This window comes from Rutidosis leptorrhynchoides, chromosome 1 (genome assembly GCF_046630445.1).
Source record: "Rutidosis leptorrhynchoides isolate AG116_Rl617_1_P2 chromosome 1, CSIRO_AGI_Rlap_v1, whole genome shotgun sequence".
NCBI lineage: Eukaryota > Viridiplantae > Streptophyta > Magnoliopsida > Asterales > Asteraceae > Rutidosis > Rutidosis leptorrhynchoides.
In genome coordinates this window covers 550,810,763-550,818,581 of record NC_092333.1, presented here as the reverse complement: position 1 = coordinate 550,818,581, position 7,819 = coordinate 550,810,763, and positions in this window count along the sequence as shown.

Below are 7,819 nucleotides of genomic sequence, written 5' to 3'. Positions count from 1 at the left end.
TAAGGCGAGATCAGTTTGTAAGACATTCGAAGAACGTTCCAAGAATGTCTTGGTTTATAAGAGACTTTCGTTTGAAAGATGGGGGATATCACATTGGGAAACCCATAAGTTACGATGTGTTTACTTTGACGCATATATTGCGGGGAACCCAAATGCTATTTTACGCAACGGGTTAAGAAATTATTTTGACTCAATATATCCGAATATTGGACTTCGTGATTTAGAAAAAGCGGCTAACATGCAACATAAAGAAGCATGTTATGCTTACGGATTAGTAATGTTCGCTTCTCACCAAAGTGAGAACAAGAACATCGGGCTACAACTATTAAACAAAACGTTTCCACAAGTGACGGAGTCGCTAATTGGGGTAAGAAATGAGGTTTTTAGATTATTACGGGACTGTTGGACATTACGTAACCCTCGTCCCTTTGATGACGTTACAACACGCTGTCTTATCAACGGCCATAACGGTTATGTTGCACAAGACCAAGGATGGGAAGTAGTCCTAGTAAAACCAGAATGCATGACTTGTTTCTGGACGTATGAATTACGTGTCTTTATTGCCTTTGCCAAACGACTTGTGTACTAGCTAGAATTGTCTTCACAACTATCTTGTATCAAAGTTATTGTGTGCTATATTTCATGCTTTATGTAAAATAAGCGGTATTGTAAGTTTGTAAAATATTGTATAAAAGTTTGAACGCGAAATATTATTACAATCAGTTTTTCATATAGAATTGTAGTAGTTGAATTGTATATTAGCTACTAAGTATGAACTTAACGGGTAGGTACTACCCGAATTTAAACTTATAAAACGCTAATATGAAGAAAAAGCTTTTATAAATGAGTTCATATTATGCTACGAAATACTATTAACTACTCTTAATATTCTGTATGATTAACTTGTTCCATTTAACTATTTTGAAGGAAATGGCACCGACTACTCGACACACCGTGAATATGAATGAAGAGGAATTCCGTACTTTTCTAGCTTCAAACATAGCCGCAGTACAGGCTGCGCTACATACCAACAATAACCTTGGATCTAGCAGTACAGGAAATCGTGTAGGATGCACCTACAAAGAATTCACTGCCTGCAAACCTTTGGAATTTGATGGAACCGAAGGACCGATCGGATTGAAACGGTGGACCGAGAAGGTTGAATCGGTGTTTGCCATAAGTAAGTGTACTGAAGAGGACAAAGTGAAGTACGCTACGCATACCTTCACAGGTTCTGCGTTAACATGGTGGAATACCTATCTAGAGCAAGTGGGACAAGATGATGCGTACGCACTACCGTGGTCAGCATTCAAGCACTTGATGAACGAGAAGTACCGTCCCAGAACCGAGGTCAATAAGCTCAAGACAGAACTTAGAGGGTTACGAACCCAAGGATTTGATATTACCACGTACGAAAGACGATTCACAGAATTGTGCCTATTGTGTCCGGGAGCATTCGAAGATGAGGAAGAGAAGATCGACGCGTTTGTGAAAGGATTACCGGAAAGAATCCAAGAAGATATAAGTTCACACGAGCCCGCCTCCATACAACAGGCATGTAGAATGGCTCACAAACTAGTGAACCAGATTGAAGAAAGAATTAAAGAACAGACTGCTGAAGAGGCCAATGTGAAGCAAGTCAAAAGAAAGTGGGAGGAAAACGGTGATAAGAATCACCAATACAACAACAACAGCAATTACAACAATAATCGCAACAATTATCCCAACAATCGCAACATCAATCGCAACTACAACAAACGGCCCAACAACAACAACAACAACAACAACAGCAACTACAACAATCATCCCAACAACAATAATAACCGCAACAACAACAACAATCAGAAGCAACTATGCCAAAGGTGTGAAAAGAATCACTCGGGGTTCTGCACCAAATTTTGCAACAAGTGTAAAAGAAATGGTCATAGCGCGGCGAAGTGTGAGGTCTACGGACCAGGGGTTAATAGAACGAAAGGAACAAATGGTGTCGGAACGAGTAATGGCGGAGCAAGTAGTGTCGGAGCAAGTTATGCCAATGTAGTTTGTTATAAATGTGGAAAACCAGGCCACATTATTAGAAATTGCCCGAACCAGGAGAACACGAATGGACAAGGCCGTGGAAGAGTTTTCAATATTAATGCGGTAGAGGCACAGGAAGACCCGGAGCTTGTTACGGGTACGTTTCTTATTGACAATAAATCTGCTTACGTTTTATTTGATTCGGGTGCGGATAGAAGCTATATGAGTAGAGATTTTTGTGCTAAATTAAGTTGTCCATTGACGCCTTTGGATAGTAAATTTTTACTCGAATTAGCAAATGGTAAATTAATTTCAGCAGATAATATATGTCGGAATCGAGAAATTAAACTGGTTAGCGAAACATTTAAGATTGATTTGATACCAGTAGAGTTAGGGAGTTTTGATGTGATAATCGGTATGGACTGGTTGAAAGAAGTGAAAGCGGAGATCGTTTGTTACAAAAATGCAATTCGCATTATACGAGAAAAAGGAAAACCCTTAATGGTGTACGGAGAAAAGGGCAACACGAAGCTACATCTTATTAGTAATTTGAAGGCACAAAAACTAATAAGAAAAGGTTGCTATGCTGTTCTAGCACACGTCGAGAAAGTACAAACTGAAGAAAAGAGCATCAATGATGTTCCCATTGCAAAAGAATTTCCCGATGTATTTCCGAAAGAATTACCGGGATTACCCCCACATCGATCCGTTGAATTTCAAATAGATCTTGTACCAGGAGCTGCACCAATAGCTCGTGCTCCTTACAGACTCGCACCCAGCGAGATGAAAGAACTGCAAAGCCAATTACAAGAACTTTTAGAGCGTGGTTTCATTCGACCAAGCACATCACCGTGGGGAGCTCCTGTTTTGTTTGTCAAGAAGAAAGATGGTACATTCAGGTTGTGTATCGACTACCGAGAGTTGAACAAACTTACCATCAAGAACCGCTACCCACTACCGAGAATCGACGACTTATTTGATCAACTACAAGGCTCGTCTGTTTATTCAAAGATTGACTTACGTTCCGGGTATCATCAAATGCGGGTGAAAGAAGATGATATTCCAAAGACTGCTTTCAGAACACGTTACGGTCATTACGAGTTTATGGTCATGCCGTTTGGTTTAACTAATGCACCAGCTGTGTTCATGGACCTTATGAACCGAGTGTGTGGACCATACCTTGACAAGTTTGTCATTGTTTTCATTGATGACATACTTATTTACTCAAAGAATGACCAAGAACACGGTGAACATTTGAGAAAGGTGTTAGAAGTATTGAGGAAGGAAGAATTGTACGCTAAGTTTTCAAAGTGTGCATTTTGGTTGGAAGAAGTTCAATTCCTCGGTCACATAGTGAACAAAGAAGGTATTAAGGTGGATCCGGCAAAGATAGAAACTGTTGAAAAGTGGGAAACCCCGAAAACTCCGAAACACATACGCCAGTTTTTAGGACTAGCTGGTTACTACAGAAGGTTCATCCAAGACTTTTCCAGAATAGCAAAACCCTTGACTGCATTAACGCATAAAGGGAAGAAATTTGAATGGAATGATGAACAAGAGAAAGCGTTTCAGTTATTGAAGAAAAATCTAACTACGGCACCTATATTGTCATTGCCTGAAGGGAATGATGATTTTGTGATTTATTGTGACGCATCAAAGCAAGGTCTCGGTTGTGTATTAATGCAACGAACGAAGGTGATTGCTTATGCGTCTAGACAATTGAAGATTCACGAACAAAATTATACGACGCATGATTTGGAATTAGGCGCGGTTGTTTTTGCATTAAAGACTTGGAGGCACTACTTATATGGGGTCAAAAGTATTATATATACCGACCACAAAAGTCTTCAACACATATTTAATCAGAAACAACTGAATATGAGGCAGCGTAGGTGGATTGAATTATTGAATGATTACGATTTTGAGATTCGTTACCACCCGGGGAAGGCAAATGTGGTAGCCGATGCCTTGAGCAGGAAGGATAGAGAACCCATTCGAGTAAAATCTATGAATATAATGATTCATAATAACATTACTACTCAAATAAAGGAGGCGCAACAAGGAGTTTTAAAACAGGGAAATTTAAAGGATGAAATACCCAAAGGATCGGAGAAGCATCTTAATATTCGGGAAGACGGAACCCGGTATAGGGCTGAAAGGATTTGGGTACCAAAATTTGGAGATATGAGAGAAATGGTACTTAGAGAAGCTCATAAAACCAGATACTCAATACATCCTGGAACGGGGAAGATGTACAAGGATCTCAAGAAACATTTTTGGTGGCCGGGTATGAAAGCCGATGTTGCTAAATACGTAGGAGAATGTTTGACGTGTTCTAAGGTCAAAGCTGAGCATCAGAAACCATCAGGTCTACTTCAACAACCCGAAATCCCGGAATGGAAATGGGAAAACATTACCATGGATTTCATCACTAAATTGCCAAGGACTGCAAGTGGTTTTGATACTATTTGGGTAATAGTTGATCGTCTCACCAAATCAGCACACTTCCTACCAATAAGAGAAGATGACAAGATGGAGAAGTTAGCACGACTGTATTTGAAGGAAGTCGTCTCCAGACATGGAATACCAATCTCTATTATCTCTGATAGGGATGGCAGATTTATTTCAAGATTCTGGCAGACATTACAGCAAGCATTAGGAACTCGTCTAGACATGAGTACTGCCTATCATCCACAAACTGATGGGCAGAGCGAAAGGACGATACAAACGCTTGAAGACATGCTACGAGCATGTGTTATTGATTTCGGAAACAGTTGGGATCGACATCTACCGTTAGCAGAATTTTCCTACAACAACAGCTACCATTCAAGCATTGAGATGGCGCCGTTTGAAGCACTTTATGGTAGAAAGTGCAGGTCTCCGATTTTTTGGAGTGAGGTGGGGGATAGACAGATTACGGGTCCGGAGATTATACAAGAAACTACCGAGAAGATCATCCAAATTCAACAACGGTTGAAAATCGCCCAAAGTCGACAAAAGAGCTACGCTGACATTAAAAGAAAAGATATAGAATTTGAAATTGGAGAGATGGTCATGCTTAAAGTTTCACCTTGGAAAGGCGTTGTTCGATTTGGTAAACGAGGGAAATTAAATCCAAGGTATATTGGACCATTCAAGATTATTGATCGTGTCGGACCAGTAGCTTACCGACTTGAGTTACCTCAACAACTCGCAGCTGTACATAACACTTTCCACGTCTCGAATTTGAAGAAATATTTTGCTAAAGAAGATCTCACTATTCCGTTAGATGAAATCCAAATCAACGAAAAACTCCAATTCATCGAAGAACCCGTTGAAATAATGGATCGTGAGGTTAAAAGACTTAAGCAAAACAAGATACCAATTGTTAAGGTTCGATGGAATGCTCGTAGAGGACCCGAGTTCACCTGGGAGCGTGAAGATCAGATGAAGAAGAAATACCCGCATCTATTTCCAGAAGATTCGTCAACACCTTCAACAGCTTAAAATTTCGGGACGAAATTTATTTAACGGGTAGGTACTGTAGTGACCCGAACTTTTCCATGTTTATATATATTAATTGAGATTGATGTTTACATGATTAAATGTTTCCAACATGTTAAGCAATCAAACTTGTTAAGACTTGATTAATTGAAATAGGTTTCATATAGACAATTGACCACCCAAGTTGACCGGTGATTCACGAACGTTAAAACTTGTAAAAAAACTATATGATGACATATATATGGTTATATATATAGTTAACATGATATTATGATAAGTAAACATATCATTAATTATATTAACAATGAACTACATATGTAAAAACAAGACTACTAACTTAATGATTTTGAAACGAGACATATATGTAACGTTTATCGTTGTAACGACATTTAATGTATATATATCATATTAAGAGATATTCGTACATCATAATATCATGATAATATAATAATTTAAAATCTCTTTTGATATTATAAACATTGGGTTAACAACATTTAACAAGATCGTTAACCTAAAGGTTTCAAAACAACACTTACATGTAACGACTAACGATGACTTAACGACTCAGTTAAAATGTATATACATGTAGTGTTTTAATATGTATTTATACACTTTTGAAAGACTTCAATACACTTATCAAAATACTTCTACTTAACAAAAATGCTTACAATTACATTCTCGTTCAGTTTCATCAACAATTCTACTCGTATGCACCCGTATTCGTACTCGTACAATACACAGCTTTTAGATGTATGTACTATTGGTATATACACTCCAATGATCAGCTCTTAGCAGCCCATGTGAGCCACCTAACACATGTGGGAACCATCATTTGGCAACTAGCATGAAATATCTCATAAGATTACAAAAATATGAGTAATCATTCATGACTTATTTACATGAAAACAAAATTACATATCCTTTATATCTAATCCATACACCAACGACCAAAAACACCTACAAACACTTTCATTCTTCAATTTTCTTCATCTAATTGAACTCTCTCAAGTTCTATCTTCAAGTTCTAAGTGTTCTTCATAAATTCCAAAAGTTCTAGTTTCATAAAATCAAGAATACTTTCAAGTTTGCTAGCTCACTTCCAATCTTGTAAGGTGATCATCCAACCTCAAGAAATCTTTGTTTCTTACAGTAGGTTATCATTCTAATACAAGGTAATAATCATATTCAAACTTTGGTTCAATTTCTATAACTATAACAATCTTATTTCAAGTGATGATCTTACTTGAACTTGTTTTCGTGTCATGATTTTGCTTCAAGAACTTTGAGCCATCCAAGGATCCATTGAAGCTAGATCCATTTTTCTCTTTTCCAGTAGGTTCATCCAAGGAACTTAAGGTAGTAATAATGTTCATAACATCATTCGATTCATACATATAAAGCTATCTTATTCGAAGGTTTAAACTTGTAATCACTAGAACATAGTTTAGTTAATTCTAAACTTGTTCGCAAACAAAAGTTAATCCTTCTAACTTGACTTTTAAAATCAACTAAACACATGTTCTATATCTATATGATATGCTAACTTAATGATTTAAAACCTGGAAACACGAAAAACACCGTAAAACCGGATTTACGCCGTCGTAGTAACACCGCGGGCTGTTTTGGGTTAGTTAATTAAAAACTATGATAAACTTTGATTTAAAAGTTGTTATTCTGAGAAAATGATTTTTATTATGAACATGAAACTATATCCAAAAATTATGGTTAAACTCAAAGTGGAAGTATGTTTTCTAAAATGGTCATCTAGACGTCGTTCTTTCGACTGAAATGACTACCTTTACAAAAACGACTTGTAACTTATTTTTCTGACTAGAAACCTATACTTTTTTTGTTTAGATTCATAAAATAGAGTTCAATATGAAACCATAGCAATTTGATTCACTCAAAACGGATTTAAAATGAAGAAGTTATGGGTAAAACAAGATTGGATAATTTTTCTCATTTTAGCTACGTGAAAATTGGTAACAAATCTATTCCAACCATAACTTAATCAACTTGTATTATATATTATGTAATCTTGAGATACCATAGACACGTATACAATGTTTCGACCTATCATGTCGACACATCTATATATATTTCGGAACAACCATAGACACTCTATATGTGAATGTTGGAGTTAGCTATACAGGGTTGAGGTTGATTCCAAAATATATATAGTTTGAGTTGTGATCAATACTGAGATACGTATACACTGGGTCGTGGATTGATTCAAGATAATATTTATCGATTTATTTCTGTACATCTAACTGTGGACAACTAGTTGTAGGTTACTAACGAGGACAGCTGACTTAAT